This window comes from Etheostoma cragini, chromosome 14 (genome assembly GCF_013103735.1).
Source record: "Etheostoma cragini isolate CJK2018 chromosome 14, CSU_Ecrag_1.0, whole genome shotgun sequence".
NCBI classification, from domain to species: domain Eukaryota; kingdom Metazoa; phylum Chordata; class Actinopteri; order Perciformes; family Percidae; genus Etheostoma; species Etheostoma cragini.
Genome location: NC_048420.1, coordinates 3,884,319 through 3,903,807, shown reverse-complemented (window position 1 = coordinate 3,903,807; position 19,489 = coordinate 3,884,319). Strand labels below are relative to the sequence as shown.

The following is a 19,489-nucleotide window of genomic DNA, read 5'->3' as shown; positions in this document are numbered from 1 at the left end:
TAATATTTGATTTGGGCAATTGCGATGTATCATTGTCATTGCTTAAGATAAAGCCAAGAATTCCTGAAATATATAAAATTCCCATAATGAAACTGAGGTTTTGAGTAAGTTGGTAGCTCAGAAAAGAGTACCTGTGGTCAACATTTACAATGCCCAATGAAATGTCTCACAATTTCAAAATAAAACTCTTAAACCTCCCATCTAGCATTATCCACTTGCTCTGCAGCTGTCCATCACTATGCTCGATATGATTTGAACATTTTTGCCAAAATTCAGTATGGCCCAATATGCCAAAATGTGTGAATCCCACATGACTACAACTACCGTCCATGCAATGGAGAAAGCTAGAAACTTTAATGTGTCACCAGTTATGTCAACAGGGGGTTAGTGTTTAAATATATAAAGTATATATATATATATATATATACTTTAAATATATAAAGTATTTCCCCTTGCGGGATTAATAAAGCATAAAGTATACATTAGTTAATTAATTAATTCAAAGCCACTGGAAGACATTACAAATTCAAACAATTCTAAAGATTTAACAGGCTTTAAGTTTCTTCATTTCCGGTGGTTGTGTGATCTTTCTAGAACTTAGTGGAAAATAACATCCGTAAACGGTTTGTGGCAGTGGACTGCTTCTCCCACTTTGGTAATTGGTAGGAAATTGGTAGCTCAAATGTCTGCCTTTCACATGCGCTGAAAAATAATGTTAACCACACAGGAGTATTCTTAGGGTAAAAAGAGCAGCAGTTTGAAAACATAGGATGACTGATTGAGGAAAAAGACAACCTGATACCCACAGTACTCATTCCATATCAGCTCTACTACTATTTTAAGGAAAAGCACTGCTTTCACTTCATCACCAGTTATAGAAAAAAGTTTCCAGTGGAGTTCCTCAACAGCTCACTGTGTGGAAGGGAGAAGGGGAACTCCCTGGTTATCTGGTAAAACCCCTGCTTCTTCCTCCAGCAGCCTACAGAGCAGCACCTGACACCAGCAGTGGAAATTATCTCAAGGTGGGATTATACTGGGTTTTCAGTTTTTTGTCTCAAAATCAATTCTTTCATTTTCTCTTTTATGATCACTTCAGCTTTTCAACTTCATACTCAAATCCAAAAAAGAGACCTGAATGCACTCACATGGAAAGACAGAGGACAAATGAGCTCAGTGTGTCACAGGAAGTCCCCTGCTATTCTAAAACTATATCAGCATAAATACCAAGCTGAACCTGTCCAGCCCTAACTGTAAGATTTATTAAAGAGGAGAGCGTTTAGCTTGGTTTAAAATGTGAAGATGGTGTCTACCTCCCAAACCCAGTGTTAATCTTTCCTGATTATCTCTTTTCCAACCGTGGTCAGAAAACCAGGGAGACGTTGTTTATCTTACAATTTTATCTTTATCTGTCTGGGTTAAAATCCCGTTTCTAGTGTGTAAATGATGAGCTTGGCTTTTAGTCTGGAGTTTTATTTCAAACACCGAACACAGTGTACAAAACTCAATCCACTAACTCTGCTCCGGTCGTTTCTAAGCGTCCGCTTCCTCACTCTCTCCCTTTCTCTTCCACTTCCTTTCCAATTACACACACAGCCACATGCATGGAGTTCTCTTAAAGGAGAAGCAGCACCATTTTACAACACTACCCCAACTCTGGATGGATATTACAACTTAATTCCACTCTTGCAAAATAACGCATATCTTTCATAGGCATACAGCACTTATTTGCAAGAAGTTGTGTAACTTTGTGTTTGTTGAATCTCTGAAGAAGGAGGCTTGGGTCTATTGGAAAATTAACACAAAGATTTATTAATAAAAACGATAAGAAAAACACAAAGAATTACGAAGCAGCGGGCTAGAAATAGTTGTTTTCACCCAAAAGTTTCACATCTATTCTGCCCCAAATTCTCGTCTCCCTCCCTCCTATATTCCTTTTACTCCAGGGGCGGTTACTTCAAACCCTCGTGAGTAAAACCCAGCCTAATTGGCTCTTCGTTGGCATGGTCACATGTGGGACGAGTCTTGTTTGTTTCTTCGCTGTCCAATAAGGAAGGACATGCTCTAACTCTGCCCCTCTGGGTTCATTTTCGGACACAGATCAAAGGTTCTGATCATGAAAGTGAGAAATTCTAACAAAAGTACAGTTAATCAACATTACATTCTCTTAGCCTAGTCTAAGACAGCAGGGGGTCGGAAACAGAAGGTTACTTTCTGTTGTGAAGCAATTGTTTTCTTTCTATATGTTTTCTTTCTATTTTCACTTTACAATTTTTTGTGGCAACTTTTTACTTTTACTCCCTACATTTAACCCAAATATCGGTACTTTCTATTTCTTACATTTAAAAAAATTGGCGCGTTACTTTAGTTTGTACAAGAGGTCATCATGTCGGAGAATAACATGGACACATGCCACAAAGAGAAAAAACGGAGAGAAAGGAAACAGAGCTATCTAGAACAAACCAGCTATCCGGAGGATAATCATTTGAGACTGTGTGTGTAAGTCCTTGAGAACTGTAAGTTCTATAACTTATGTAGTCAGTTCATTTAAGCCTGTTGTTGTAGCGGACTATAGTTCTTGCACATTTAAGTAAGTTAGCTAGTGAGTTTTTTGTTTGTGTTCTTCACCTGAAAGGAGATACGGATAAGCGGATGAAGATGGATGGATGGATGGACCTGAAAGCTAGGTTGCACGTTGCTTGGTCTTAATGAAACAGCAGTTTCACCAGCTTTTTTTGCATGAGTATTTTTTACTGAACTTCAGATAATTCAATAGACAAGTGGACGGAAACTTAGCTAGAGTGAAGTTGTTTCCGTCTTTGTTTTAATAGACACCTGGGGCGACGTTGGAAACCAGGATCAGATTTAAATACAGTTCTTATTTTGTCCTCACTAGGTTTCAAATCATTTCACTAGAGTTATCATTATTGTTGTTTGTTTCATCAATACCACATTTCATCTAATTGGATGGGAATATACTGTACATTGCATTTTATGCACCACTAAGCTAAGTCAACCGATTCGGCAGCATTCTGCATTCATTTAAAGTAAATTATTATAACATGATTGAAAATAAAGAAAACAGAGATCCCAGAGATTCGGTAGATAAGCAGAAAGACATTCCCAATCTCGCCTTATCTGAGAGAGATTTCGAGTTTGAGATAGTAGGCATCAAGAATGACTCCTGGCTAATGTGCCGCGTAACTCTTCTTAATTGTCTGTTTAGTAATTCATAATTTATGCTTTATTTTCTTTCAAAAAGCCATATTTGAGCACATACATACATGTAGACTCCTTTAAATGTTAAGGTGAAGATTAAAAAGAGAAACTGGATCTGTGAATTCTCACAGAACCACAACTAAAATTGTATCTTGCTACTCAATCAGAATCTTATTAACCTGGAGTCCCAGTCTCAGTCACAATCATCATAATCATACAGTATATGGGATGTTTTAGGCTTACTGGCAGACATTCATTTAAAATGTAGGCAACGGCATATTAAGAGCCTTTTTTCCATGTCCACTGAAGTTTCTCAGCGTGTACTCTAGAAACATATGTAGTCCAAGTTGCTTTGCATAAAAAATTGTTGTCATTTGCAAGGCTACTTTTACGTTTATACTTTAAACAAATTTCCAAGCCTTTTTACTTTGTTACTTTTACTTCAGTAAAGAAATTAAATCAGTACTTCCACTTTTACCGGAGTATTTTGTTAACACAATATCTGTACTTCTGCTTAAGTATAGGAAGTGAGTACTTATGCCATTTCTGTCTATATGTTAATAGTTTTTAGTTCTAATCTATCTGGCAGAAGCAGAGGAAGAGAGGCGGTAAAAACAGATCTTGACTCTTGAATTGTCCATGAGTCTAATGAAACCTGGCTGGGGGTCTTTGTTGACGGCTCTGCCTTTGAGAATGACCCTGATGAGTGGAGGACAGAGAGGCCCTGTGGCCGGTTTGTCCCCTGATTGAGCCAGGATGCCACAGGAAGTCTCCTTCATGTTCAGGAAAACAGTTCTACGAGGTCTGGTTCTGCAGTATCTATGTCCAAGGCTGGGGGTGACACCTCCACCGGTGTCCAGCCTCGAGTAAACTCCTTGGCCCAAGAATTGTCCAGGGGATCACGGCTGCAATATGGCTTTAACTGGTCATGACAAACCACTTTTGCTTTGGTCATTGGCCTTTTTTGAATGCGATAGACTAGGTCATCCAGCTGCCCCAAGATGAAGAGTCTAGGTCCACCGGTTCACTGACTTTCCGGCCAAACATCATGTATTGGGGGTGAGACCAGTAGCACTGTGCCTTGTGCCTCTGTTGGTCATTAGTGCGTAAGGAATCATGAGATGCCAGTCCCAGTGGCTAGGATCTTTTGCAAGATGGAATTGAACCGTTCCACCTGGCCATCAGTATGTGTTCAAAATGTTGTAGTACATGTTGTAGTATGTCTTTTCAAGTCAAAATGTGTGCACATTTTCTGAAACATTTGGGACTCAAAATCTTGACCTTGGTCGCTGTGCAATGTCTGTGGGGCTCCATAAAATCACACCCACTCCAAGGCAAGCACTTCGGGAATAGTTTCAGCCTTATCGTTAAGTAGGGGGAACGCCTCTACCCATTTGGTGAAGTAATCCTGTACCACAAGAACATTGCTGTTCTGACGCGCCGTCTCATTCATCCACCGTCGTCCACTTATCTGGTATCCGGTTAGGGGGGAAACAGCTCCGGCAAGGGACCCCTAACTTATTTTCCCGAGCCACATTAACCAACTCCAACTGGGGGATCCCGAGGCGTTCTCAGGCCAGGTTGGAGATATAACTGCTCCACCTAGTCCTGGGCCTACCCCGAGGCCTCCTCCCAGCTGGATGTGCCTGGAACACCTCCCTAGGGACCTTACCAGATAACCAAACCACCTCAACTGGCTCCTTTCGACGCAAACGAACAACGGCTCTACTCCGAGCTCCTCATGGATGACTATGCTTCTCAACCCATCTCTAAGGGAGACGCCAACCACCCTCCTGAGGAAACCCATTTTGGCCGCTTGTATCCTTGATCTTGTTCTTTCGGTCATGACCCAGCCTTTATGACCATAGGTGAGACTAGGAATGAAAACTCGCTTTGGTCATACAAAGATTGGATGGCCCTGAGAAGGGACACACTCAACCCATACTACCACAGCACCTCCCACAGTATCTCCCAGGGGACCCAGTCATTCGCCTTCTCTAGATCCACAAAACACATGCGATGATTTTCACTTGGAGCTTTTTCCCAGGTAGTTTGTCCAGTCTTGTGCCCGTTCCTGATTTTGTTTCTGATTTTTCTCAGGCCTGCTGCCATTTGTATCCCTGTGTTTTTTGGAACTATGCCTTTTGTTAATAAATTCTTGTCTACCCTCGCCTCCCTGCCTGCCGTCCCTGTTTCTGCATTTGGTTCCTATCCTCATTTAACTACGACAAAGTGTCCGATAATTGCAATGGCTGTGTGGGGATATAGCCTGTGTCACTTGCACTCTGTTAATGTATTAGTTTCTTCCCCCAGAAATAATGTTTTTTTTTGTCTACTATTTTTGTATCTTTGGTTGAATATTTGTTTTTTATTCCGACTTCATCCACGGTAGTCAGTAACATGAAAGGGTTGAAGTGGCTGCTTGTTTTTCCGACCATGTTGTGTTTACTTTCAGCCGCGAGGCTCTGACTGGGGGCTGCCATCTTGGATACTTTCTTATCAGTGAAGGGGAAACATGTCGTGGTGGGGTCCGGCTGACCGTGAGTCTGTCCTATTATTTATTTTTCCCTACCTTTGTTCTTGTTGACCTGCCTGATGTTTGTTTTTGTTTTTGTTTTTCCTCCCCTCTCATCCACAAAGCCAGCTGATCGCTCACACCTGCCTCTCGTCTACAATCAACAACCCTATTTGTCACACCTACAAGCCTGCACCTGCTCCCGCCGTCCAGACCTGTCTACCGTCATCATTAACGTCCATATATCTACCCCGGCACTTCACTCATTCTTCACGTGATCGTTGTCTCAACTACCTGGGTGAACTCCTCGAGAACAAACACTCCGTATTTGTAGCTTTTTGCATTTTGTATGATCTCTGTGCAGTTACCTCTCTTGTGTTTCCCTTTTCAGTTTCACTCTGGTCAGCTGGCTTCAGAAACCCCTTGTTGTCCTTCTCCCTCGGCGCCCCCCTTCGCCCTTTCCACCGCGTCATGCCTGTTTCCGATCTTGGTGTCTCATCTTCAGTCCCCAGCTCTCAGGGCTCGCCCTCCCGCCATCCTTAGTGTTGCTCTCCTCCGCCTCGGCTTTCGCTCCCGGTCCCCTCTGGACTCAACCCCTGCACTGTTCGCTTTATCCCTCAGACCTCACCTGCCCCCGGGCTCTCCATCCTCGGGTTCCGTGCCTCCACCTTCCCACTCCCCATTCCCTCTCTTCCCTAATAAATACTTTTACCCCTAGTTGTCAGTTTGGGTCCGTCCTTCCCCCGTAACAGAAACAGGCACTATTATGCTTATTCCTCCGGTTTATCTCACCGGTTATTGTCACTGAATGCTCACCACTGCTGCTCTTTGTGTGATTTTTTTTTCTTTTTTTTTTTTTCTCTCGGCCCCTTTGTGGTCGCCAGTGTTAACCTTTCTTGACTATCTCTTTTCAGACCGTGGCCGGAAAACCAGGGGAGAATCGCCCTCCAGGGCAATCCAATCCACCAACTCTGCTCTGGTCGCATCTAAGCATTTGCTTCCTCACTCTCTCCCTTTCTCCTCCAAACTTCCCTTTCCCGAGCCAAATCAGCCAGCTCTGGCTGGGGAATTGCAAGGTGTTTCCAGGCCAGGTTGGAGATATAATCTCTTCACCTAGTTCTGGGTCTTCCCCATGGCCTGAGATCCCCAGCCCACCGAACCCAAACCCCTCCCCACCACGACTACTCCTCTATATCCTGTCCATGAAAATCTCAATTAGGATTTGTGAAAAAGTGCAGCCCTGGCGGAGGACAACCCTCACCTGAAATGAGTCCAGGAGTGGATGGATGGAAATGTAAATGGAATGTTCTTATAAAGCGCATTTCTAGTCTTATAGTTTTTTCCTATTACAAACACAGAATTTTACAAACTAGTCTGATTTTATCAAAATACGTAACACAATTCAAAAAACCACACACTCAAACTGGTAAATACCTCATATATCCGTCAAAATGAAGCACTGCAACCAAAACTACACATAGCGTTATCAAAATCAAACTTTTGCGTGAAATGGCACACACTGGCGCATAATGAAAAGCACCCCCATCTTTAGCATGCTTTGCCATAATACTAAAATATGTATTAGATTGTTCACATGTGCTAGACATCAAGGGAAGAAGCGCTTTGAGTGCCTTTTCCATCCCTGAATTGCACCCACATCAATCTCATCACATGCTTCTTCCATAGCCTGCACAAGAGGAATGCGCACAAAGGGCTGCTGGTCGTCTACCTTTCACTGTCACTGTTCAGAAATAGTGAGTATTGTGGGCGGTATTGCACAAGAAATGTTGGATGGTCAGCAAACCAGTTTTGGACTGCGGCTGCACGATGAAAGCTCACGTTGTCCCATACTACAACGTACCTGTTTCCTTGATGGTCTGCATCATTCTTAAGCACTGGTGGTATGAGAATTTTGTGAAGTCTTTCCAGAAATGTGAGAAAATGGGCTGTGTTGTATGGTCCAATGTTGGCATGACGGTGGATGACACCATGCATACTGGAGGTGAAAGTGCACATTTTGATGTTCCTACCACGTTGGCCAGGAACATCTAGATTGGCTCTGTGGCCAATTACGTTTCTCCTCCTTCTTCTGGTCTTAGCTAGGTTGAACCCAGCCTCATCTATAAAGATAAACTCATGTGGGATTGCATGAGCATCCATTTCCAGTAGTCGCTGAAAACAAATAACAAAACCTTTCATTATGGTGTCATCCATGAAACAATGTTTCCCAGCATTTCCCTGCGTGAAGTACATTGCAGTCAATATAGTACTTACATCCACATGTGCTCATCTAACCTCTTTGTTTCCTTGAAAGTTTCTCTCAAACGGCACCTTATAAAGTTGTTTCCTTCCGATTTGGTTCAGGTTTTATATAGTAAAGGAACCATTCATCATTCACACACATTCATACAGTGTGGCTGAGGCTGCCGTACAAGCTGCCACCTGAAAGTGTTTTTTTTTTAGCCCCCCATGAACACTTAGTGGATTTTTGTGATTTAAATTGTGTGGGCAAGCCACGGCAGGGACGTAAACTACCAAACTGTGACTCTTTAAGCCTAAGGATTTTTACTGCCCTCCACTGTTTGTTGAAATGAACAGTTCTTTTGTAATCTGTAAATAGTCCAATTTTAATCCAACTATCCAGTTTAAAAACAGTTTATTGCCTTGTTAGGAAATCCCTTCCCAGAATGTGGTGTATCCCTAAGTTGTAAAGCTGGGCTGGGTTGTAAATAGTGATACAATAATTAATAATTGCAAATAAATTATTCTTGGTTTAGCATGACTTTGTTCCTATGGATGTGGTATTTAGCATACAGAAAAAAACTGATTTATAATGAAGTATTTACCTTCGTATTCAGTGTTGAAGTCAAACATTCCAAAGAAAGCATCTTTAAGTTTTTAAATCAAAAACTACACATTTGTTTGTGTTTCCAGTTTAATGGCCACTTTTGAATTGTTTTGGTGAAAAAAAGTGTTATTTTAAAGTGCTAGTAAGGGTAGTTAGTATGTTTGGTAGACCGGTTATTTCATTTTCCAGTAACCCTTTGCCCATTATCCAGCTCCCAATGTCTGAAAAACTCCGGCATGTGCACAAGGTACCACGTTTCCTTGTCTGACCCATGTCCACGTGAGTTGGAAAAACACAAACTTTGACCCATTACGCCACAGAGTCTGAAAAGCAGTTCCTCCAACTGGTGACAAGTCTAACACTGGGGGGAGACAGTGATCAAAAATATTCTGGTAGTAGGTTTAGAGTGAGATATTAAGCCCATTTTCATGTTTATACTTGTGTTTTGTGATTCTACTAGAACATATTTACATGCTTTAATGTTCAAAAACACTTTATTTTTCACACATGGCCTATGGCTGGGGCACGTGTACTCCTTATGTTGAACTGTCACTTTAAAATTCTTCTAAAAAAAAAACAGTCTGCTCTCATTGGTCAGTGTTACCAGGTCTCATGGTGAGCATTCAAAAAACCAAACACTGGAGCTGGTAAATGGATTAAGTTAAACAATACTAGATGGATACTTGGAAAGCACAGACCTTTGCCAAGGCCAAGCCCAATTGCACAATGCTAATGATTTTTTTTAAATTCTAGTTTCCAGTTTAATGGCCACTTTTGAGTTCTTTTGGTGAAAAGAAGTGTTATTTTAGACCAGAATAGAAGGCACCATCTTATCTTAAAGAGTTCATAGTATCTTACTACCCCACCAGAGCACTGCACTCCCAGAATGCAAGGTTACTGCAAGTCTCTTAAAGTAGAATGAGAGCGAGAGCGTTCAGTTATCAGACTCCTCTCCTGTGGAACCAGGTTCCAGTTTGGGTTCAGGAGGCAGACACCGTCTCCGCATTTAAGAGTATGCTTAACACTTTCCTCTTTGATAAAGCTTATAGTTAGGGCTGGCTCAGGAGAGTCCTGAACCATCCCTTAGTTACGCTGCTATAGGCCTAGACTGCTGGCGGACTTCCCATGATGCCCTGAGCACCTCACTCTTCCTCCTTCTCTCCATCTGTATGCAACCTCATTCCATTAATGCATGTTACTAACTCGACTTCTTCCTTTTCCCGGAGTCTTGTGTTCTCTCGCCCGTAGTCTTGTGGTCTCTCGCCCCTCTCCTCTCTCCTCCTATTGCTTCCTGCAGGTGTTTCTGTTTCTGGATCTGTGGTTGGAGTCACCTGCTGCCTCCATGTTCCTGCTTGACCCCCTCTGCTACAATTCTACATGTCTCTCTCTGTCTATCTGTCTGTCCGTCTGTCTCTCTCTCTCTCTCTCTCTCTGTCTCTTTCTCTCACCGCCAACCAGTCGAGGCAGATGACCGCCCACCCTGGGCCATGGTTCTGCTCGAGGTTTCTGCCTCTTAAAGGAAGTTTTTCCTGGCCTCTGTCGCCTAGTGATTGCTCTTTGTGGGAACAGTTGGGTTTCTCTTAATAACATCCCAGAGTACGGTCTAGACCTGCTCTTTCATGAAAAGCGCAATGAGATAACTGTTGTTGTGATTTTGCGCTATATAAATAAAATTGAATTGAACTGAATTATTTGTGTGCTTAAGTGCTAGTAAGGATAGTTTATTTGCTAGTCCAGTCATTTCACTGTCCTGTGACTCATGGCCCATTATCCAGCTGCAGACACCTCAAATGATCTAGGATGTGTGCAAGGATCCACCATTCCTTGTCTGACCATTGTCAATGTGAGCTTGAGGATCTGAAACATTGACCCTGACGTAATTTGAACAAGCAACCTTCTGATCTGGAGTCAGACGCGCTACCATTGCGCCACAGAGCGAAACGCTTTCTACTAAACTGGTGACAAGTCTACCACTGTGGGGGGGGGGGGACATTGATCAAAACCCTTTTGGTTTAGAGTGAGATATTACGCCCATTTTCATGTTTATACTTGTGTTTTGTGATTATACTAGAAAGCTTTTACATGCTTTGTTTTTTATTCATGGCCCATTGCTGTGGCACTCAATAATAATAATAATAAATTGAATTTGTAATGCAATTTATATTTTCGCAAATCCCAAAGTGCTACATGATAAAACAGGTCCAAGTCCAAAAATAAAAACACATGTAGAGCATGAAAATAAAAAAATAAAGATAAACAAAAACAAAAACAAAAAGGGCAAAAGTTAAATCAAAAGCTTTCCCAAAAAGGTTGGTTTTAAGGCCACGTTTAAAAGCATCCACAGTGTGTGGTGTCTTCAGGTGGTCAGGGAGAGCATTCCACAGTCTGGGAGCAGCTGAGCAGAAAGCCCGATCTCCCATTGTACGGAGCTTTGTCCTGGTAGGTTTCAGGAGATACGCTGAGACAGATGGCTTCACCATGGATGCACTGATGGGTAAGGAGGAAACCTTCTAATCAATCCTGAGTGAGACAGGAAGCCAGTGGAGGGATTTGAGGATAGGGGTGATGTGGTCATGTTAGCGCACCCTCAAGAGGATCCTAGCAGCGCTGCTTTGGATGTTTTTTGCAGCTTCTGAAGGCTTTGCTCAGGGATCCCAGTGAGGAGTGCATTGCAGTAGTCCGGCCTGAAGGAGACAAAAGCGTGATTAAATTTAATGGGCGGCTGTGGCTCAGTGGTAGAGCGGTTGCCTGCCAATTGGAAGGTTGGTGGTTCGATCCCCGCCCCTGCAGTCATTGTCGAAGTGTCCTTGGGCAAGACACTGAACCCCGAGTTGCCCCCAGTGCTGCGCATTGGAGTGTGAATGTCTGTGAGTGTTTATCTGATGAGCAGGTGGCACCTTGTAAGGCAGCCCCGGCCACAGTGTATGAATGTGTGTGAATGGTGAATGTTTCCTGTAGATGTAAAAGCGCTTTGAGTAGTCGTTAAGACTGGAAAAGCGCTATATAAATACAAGAACATTTACATTTACAATTTCACTGATATTATTTAGTTAGATAAACTTTCTTTAGTAAACGTAACTCACTTGTAGAGGATTTTAAACACAATTAAAATGAGTATGGACTACTTTTAGCAACCTATAATTTACGCTTCATTAAGTTATTTTATAAGTAAAATGAACCTCTTCACATATGTAAATGAACTTTATTGCATTGAGTCCAGTCTTGTCACTTCCCGTCTGGATTACTGTAACTCTCTCCTTTTCGGTCTTGCTCACAAATCCCTCCATAAACTTCAATTGGTCCAGAATTCAGCTGCACGCATCATAACTCGAACCCACTCCATCCACCACACCACTCTTGTCCTCCAACAGCGCCACTGGCTCCCGGTCCAGTTCTGTATGTATTCATAGTCCTCCTGTTTGCATTTAAGGTCATCCACAACCACAACCCCCATATAATCCTCCTGTGACAGTACTGGCTCAGCTCCTTCTTACGGATCCATCATTTCATGGCTGGCAAACCCTCCTGCCTGAGCTGCTCTCTCTTTGCCCTGCCACAACAGAGAGAGGTCCCCCTGCATCCCAGTCAGGTGATGAGCTTCAGTGGTACACTCGACGACCATCACCGTCCATCAACCGCTCCATCATCCCTGCCACCATCCTGTCTAGTCCTGGTCTGCACTGTCCCCACACTGATCACAATCTGACCAGCCTCATTTCCAATGGAGGTGACCCAGAAACCAGCTTCTTGCCGTGGCCAGCCAGCTTCTTTGTAATCAATAATTTGACAATAGTGATGTTAAAAAAAAATCTGTAATTTGACAGCAGCAAGTGTATACAGATTAATTACACTATACACATTTAAAATATCTATCATTGGATTTTATGATTGACAGTAGCATTTATATGTATAATGAAATATATTAAGAAAATGGATATCTGTTACACTGATTTTTTATTACTTGTTTGGTTGAGTCCATATTTAAAATGGAGTCAAATGTGGAGGTGAGGCTGGCCTTGATTTGGTCCAGGGGGGAGAGGATGTCCCTGCCATGGACGGACAGCAGCCAGCAACTGGTGGGCACATAAATGGACTCTGGGGGCTCCTGGCCCACTGCGGCAGTTCACCCTCGCGTGGAATGGCATTCACACCATCAGCCGATGGATGAAGAAGCGATCTGGTGTTGGTGTCTGGTGGTATATGAGGGCTGGGATAGCGGGTTTGTACCACAGCTTCAAATCTTGCTGCAGTTTGCCAGAGAGGAAAATCCACCTTCCCACATCTCTGCTGGCAACCAGAAAGAAGCTGTAGCCCCAGCAGTGGGCAGGTGAAATCTTCAAGGTTCACCTTGTTAAGAAGACAACAATAAATGATTAATGTGTGACATAATTAAAGGCTACACTAAGCACAGTTTACACAACAGCCCGACCAATGAACAGACACTGCTGCACTTTCACAGGCTTCTGCCATGCTGGGGTTCCCAACAGGGCTTGGGGTCGTCAAAAAGGATGGAGAGGGGCTGGGATTCCTCACAGAGGATGGAGAGGGACTGTGAGTCCTCACAGGAGAGGAAGAGGGGCTGGCGCTCCTCCTATTTTCTGAATTAGGCTTTAGTGTGCCAGACTGTGACCCATCAAATGGTGATTTAGTGAACTAAAAAGACAAACAATAATAATTTCATGATGTAAGATATAAGAGCTACAGCATTGCAACAGACATGAGCTTAAGATGTAAGATTAATCATAATGACACATCATTTTAAAACAATTCACCTTAGCACCGTGAAATCCACAATTACAGGCCACTGACCCTCCAAACAGAAGGGTATGTCCACAGGTTTGCAAGGGGCATTTCTCAATATGAAACAATCACAACCTGTTTAGATACAGTAATTAGTTTTATTCATAGTATCTGAACTATGTTTTCAAGTTATAATTATATATTGCAATATTTTGCCTTCAGATTAGAGGACATGCCACTTCCGCTGCTCAGGGGCTGGTCTCTGGCCTCCAGAAGGCCAAACCCCTGAGCTGGCATATGCCCTCAGCCATGCCATCCACTCTCTTTCCCCAATGGTCATGTGGCTTTCAGGCTTATTGCATTGGTGGCTGGGATGTGCAAAACAATTTTACAAAGTGTGAAACACTTTTACAAAGATCGAGACAAATTTACATTTTGCAAAATATTTTCACCTATCCTATATATATATATATATATATATATATATCTGTAAAAAATGCTGTTTATAGTAATAGCCATCTGTATGTATATTCATAGTACATATTCACCTGTAAATCTTGTTCAGAATACTTGCTATCTATATATTAAATTTATAGGACAAATCTATCTGTAAAATTCTGTTTATAATAGTAATCATTTCTATATTTATTCAGTACATATCCATCCTGCACTTATGAAACCATTGTATATCCTGCACTTGCTGCTATTGCACTTCTGGTTAGATCCAAACTGCATTTCGTTGCCTTGTACCTGTACATGTGTAATGACAATAAAGTTGAATCTAATCTAATTCCATTTCAGCTGATCAGTCTGTTCAATCAACTCTGTATGTTCAGTTTGAGTAAAGCACGTGCGTGGTGAAGGAAACAAGCCGTAATCAATGGAGCACCATGGCAACAGGTGAACACATTAAAAGGCAGAGCATTCATTTTAATCCAATGGACAAAGAGATATTTATGCATTACCAGAATTAAATTTCCGTAACGGATGATAAAGTGGAATTTGACTGCATATCAGGCTGTAGATAGAAACTTTATTCATCCTGAAGGAAATTTTAAACATCCAGTAGCAAGAAAACAACCATAATACAACAGATATACACACATATAAGAAGAAAAAAATAAAAATCACTCACAGAAATGCAATGACCATGATAAGGTAAGACACTATGGTAGACTGTTTGCAATGTACATTATATTTTTTAATTTATGTGCATGGTTACCTCACTTTCTGTTTCCTTCATTTTAGGGTAGAATACAATATTACAATTACTGTTACAATTAATTAGATTACAATTAATTACAATTATAAATACAATCACCGTCTTCTTCAGAGAAGCCAGGAGGCAGTCACTTGCAAAGCTCTGCTTGTCAATCTGAGCCACATGCCGGGCTCTTGTTTTCTCGCTCTCCTCCAGCAGGGAGGTTTTCTCCTGCTGCCACGCCCACTTTCCAGCTGATGTTCACACTTCTTCTCAAGAGCAGCCATGATGTTCTTGTTGCTTTGGTCCTGCATCTCCTGCTGGGCTGTATTGGAAGCCTGGGATATTTCAAGAACATCCTTTGCTTCTTCCTCTTGTTCTTGGAGAGCTTCCTTCATCTTGCTCAATTTATCCTTCAGCTCCTGAGCTTGAGCCCTCTCCATCTCCAGATGGCTCTCCAACATCAAGTTAGTGGTCTTACCTACCGTGAGCATCTGTCTCTCTTCTTGAAGCTGCAACATCTGAGTCGCCACACTATTGTTAAGGGCCTGCCTCTCTCCCATCACCTGCTTTAATTTGACTTTCAGGTCTTCAGTAATGAAGGTCTGCAGGTCCAGATATTTTTTGGCTTTTCACAGCCTGGTGCCGATTTTTCCCAGCTGGGTTTTCAGATGCTCTGTTTCCCCGGGAGGGGAGTGGACATGTTGAGCCAGAGCCTGATCCAGCTGGGCTCTATGGGAAGCCTGGGATCTTTCCAGTTTCTCTTTTGCCTCCTCCTCCTGTGTTTGGAGAGCTTCCCCCATCTTGCTAAATTTTTCCTTTAGCTCCTGAGCTTGAGCCCTCTCCATCTCCAAAACGCTTTCCAACTCTAACTCCACGTTGGTCTTAAAGAATGATTGGACAGACCAAGTCTCGGCCACTAGTCTTCTTAGGGGTTTTCCTGGGCCTGGGGAGTCAGAAGAACAGCATGAAAAGCATCTTTGGAAGACACCAATACATCACCCAACGGCTGCCATTGGCACCCTCCTATATATGTGTGTGTGTGTGTGTGTGTGTGTGTGTGTGTGTGTGTGTGTGTGTATGTGTTTGTGTGTGTTCCTTCTTGTGCATGCCGATTGGTGCAGCATGCACACCTGAAGGGACAATCAAGGAGTGCCAATGAAGTGTGCCAACAGTATAAAGAGCCTGACTAAGGGCAGCTGCCAGACCAGATTTGTTTGCTTCAGTGTATGAGAGTGGGGAAGCGACCAGGGTTGAGATATAACAAATGATATCCTTTTGACCATCTAACAGGTTTGACTTGTATAGAGGCATTAGGTGCTGGGCTGCTGTAAGAATTGTCTTAAGTAATTATGTTAGAACATTTTTGCTTATCCTTTTGTTTCTTATACTTGTAACAGTCTTCCTTTTTTGAGGATCTCTTTTTGTTATATTACGTTTTTGATTTCTACAGCACACATCGGCCCATATTCTTCGTTGTAAGTTCTTTTTGTTTTGCCCTGTTCACAATAAATATTCTTGCGAATACCAAATATATCTGGCTTTATGTTTATGTTCCGATACTCCTAGCTACGTGATGTAACATTATTAATACCCTACCCTTCAGTTTCTAATGGTAGCTAAAAATGAATAGAGTTCAGAATACACAATAAAATATGTAAGATGTCAGTATTCCATTTACCAACCAGAGTGTTTTTGCAACCCGATACCGGACAAGAGGATGAAGATGGATGGATGGATGGACCCAGAGTGTTTTCACTATCTGAATTGGAGTTTTAAGAGCTGATGGGAGATCTGATTAAAGAGCTCTACTCAGGCACTTTAAGTCAGAGCAACAGAGAACTGAAGTCTCGCCTTTCTACTTCCGGTCCATGGGACCTATCTTCCCCAGAGACATATAACAATACACGTCACCAGAGAAATCTAACAATATACGTCACCAGAGAAATCTAACAATATACGTCACCAGAGAAATCTAACAATACACGTCACCAGAGAAATCTAACAATATACGTCACCTGAGAAACCTAACAATACACGTCACCAGAGAACTCTAACAATACACGTCACTACGTGGCGCTTCTGCTCCAATAAAAAGACTAAATGGCAACAGACAAATGCCAAAAATTGGATCATCGTGGAGCGATGAAGAGACTGTGACCTTCCTCCAACTGACACATTAAAGGCCAATGCCAGCACAAAACATACCTAGGGGTTAATAACACATTGGTACCGAGTCGACTGTTCTCTGGGATATGTTTTCATGCTACTCGAATGGGACCAAAACCGCTAATAAGTCTATAAAGCTTGTCGTTGTTTTGTTTTTTCGAGTGTGTATGTGTGTGGGAGCACCAGAGACACAAAATAACACCCAAAATCCGAGAAAAAGTGATTTCTTTTCATAATATGGGCACAAAAACTGGTCACATTCAATTAGCATGAAACCGGAATTGTCCTTTAAACAAACATGAATGCCATATTGTGGGATAGGCACTAGGTGGCGCCACTCCTCCAACCAGGAGCCAGTGTCCTGCAGCACAAGCAGATGGGTCGGATCACCTGGAGCTCTAGACCGAGCAGGGTGGAGGCAGACCGCCCAGGAGTGGCTCAGTCTGGGACTGGGAAGGCTGTGCATCGCTGAATACACCAATAACCAAATCATGTTTTACACTTTACAGAGTGGACTTATAGACATGGGGAAGCTGAGTGGGGTTGGAGGGGAGACGTGGGTGGGGAGGCTGAGGGTCTGGCAGCTGGAGCGCTGCCGGTTCACCTCGTGCCACATACCAAATGTACCTAGTAGCCTACATATTACATACATATATGTATGTACTGTACATATTAGCGCTAATACTATATTGACTGGATTTAATAGAATTGCATTACTACAGAGAGACTAAAATACAATCTCCGTGGACTAAAACTAGACTAAAATAGTCATGGATAATTCTGACTTAAATAAGACTAAAATGCTCAGACTTTTAATCAACTGAAACTTGACTAGACTAACAAGAGTATGACTAAAACTAATAAAAACTAAAATGACAGCTTGTCACAAAGACCAACTAAAACTAAAATGAAAACAAGCCGCCATAAACAACACTAGCGTGTAAACCCCCTTGAATGTTTAACGGTAACTGAACCAGAGCGTTTACCTACCGATGTGTGATGTCCAGGTTCTCCGTCCTCATCGAAAAAAGGCTTCTACCTTCCCTTCTCTGCCGTCCTCTCCTTCCTCCCCTTCCTCTCCGTCCTCTCCAGCAGTTCCTTGTGGGTCTTTTGTGTATTGTTTTCCGTCTTCCCTTGGTTGGTCACATCCCTCCACCTCCTTTAATCTCGGCTCTGGGACGTTGCTGCCGTGCTTTTCCCCATCTGACAGGATCTTAAATTTTGAGATGAACACTGAATGGAAAAACAACAACAAAGTGAGAAAGGTAAGCGCCAAACTTTACAAAAAAGATGAACACGTTCACTGGAAGAGTGACATTCGATTTAATCCCGTACAGCGCATACTGATATCACGACTCTTCCTTTAACGAGCATTATTCATTCATCAAACACAATAGAGGGTTTAAAAATGTCTGATTAGGATGCATTTCTCTGCTTAATAAAATAATCAAACTGATACTTTGGATGCTGAAATGATTTCTTTTAGTGGAATCATTGTATCCTCTATGTTGATTTTGTATTGGCAACCCCCCATGGCAAAACCTCTGCCGCCACGGTGTCAGAAACGGGGCAGACGCACCAATGTAGTTGTGGTTGCACCTAGAATTTCTTGTAAAATTCATTTTTTAGACTTGTTGTAGATGTGAAGTGCCATATGAAAATATGCCTCATTGTGTGTGAATAGAGGTGAATTAATATATTTGTGTTGCAGCGAGGGGTCAGTTCTGTGTCATATGTTAAACATTTGGCGACGGAGTGCGGGGGAACAACAAAGTCTGAAGTGGTCTGTAGGCAGGTTGTAGCACCATCTACAAATTTATCAACTCGGAAGGGACTAAAGTTAATGTAAAGGTCCTCTGGTATATTAAAAAAAATAGTCAATACATTTGTTACTAAAGGTGCAGTAGGTAAGACTTATAAAACTAACTTTCTGTCATATTTGCTGAAACTGACTATGTTCCAGTAGAACTTCATAAAGCAGGTCGACTCCTCTGGCTCCCCCTACAGCCTGGAGTGGGATTTGCAAAAATCCACCGCTTCCTATTCAGATGCCCAATCACAGCTAGGGGGGGTGTCTCAATGCGTGTCAATCACTTCTCATGCACAAGTATTCAAATGAGGGAAAATGGGGGGGAGGGACTGAGAAGTTGTAGTCAATCAAATTCTCTGTTTAAATCCTGGAAGAAGACCCAGCAGGGTCAAAACGTTGCATTTTCTATTAAATCATGGGAGCATATAGCAGTGTTGCATTTTTGTCCTGCACCTGCCAGAAGGTGGGACAAAAACCATTTTCATCGCTGTATCTGCGAATTATCATTCAATTCAATTCAATTCAATTTTATTTATAGTATCAATTCATAACAAGAGTTATCTCAAGACACTATACAGATAGACCACACTCCAGAATTTACAAGGACCCAACAGTTCTAGTAGTCTCTTCCAGAGCAAGCAACAGTGCGACAGTGGCGAGGAAAAACTTCCTTTTAGGCAGAAACCTCGGTCAGACCCAGGCTCTTGGTAGGCGGTGTCTGACGACCGGTTGGGGTTAGAATGAAGAGTGGCAATAACAAAAATAGAAAAAATTAGTAGTCTGTAGCAGTTCTTTGTAGTAGTTCATGGCATAGCAGGACGCTGTGCGGCATTACAAGGCACAGCAGGACGTAGCAGGGCACTGCAGTGTAGCAGTAGAAGATGGCATCACAGAACATGGAGCGGGACCAATGCGACAGCTGCTACCCTGATTTTGGAGCCTCTCTGATCCAAGGGAACATTCTGGGGGAAAAGAACATAAGGACTCCGG

At 42.4% G+C, this 19,489-nt stretch overlaps 1 long non-coding RNA gene and 1 other non-coding gene across 2 annotated transcripts; one reads left to right on the top strand and one right to left on the bottom strand.

Annotated features, from left to right (window-relative positions):
* The first annotated feature begins 3,469 nt into the window (after positions 1 to 3,469).
* On the top strand, positions 3,470 to 18,797 carry LOC117957289. Its single transcript, XR_004659466.1, has 3 exons — positions 3,470 to 3,480; positions 7,481 to 7,485; positions 18,668 to 18,797. It is a non-coding gene; the product is annotated as an uncharacterized LOC117957289 (long non-coding RNA).
* trnaw-cca lies at positions 10,446 to 10,517 on the bottom strand. The gene has a single exon. It is a non-coding gene; the product is annotated as a tRNA-Trp (tRNA).
* Positions 18,798 to 19,489: the final 692 nt, after the last annotated feature.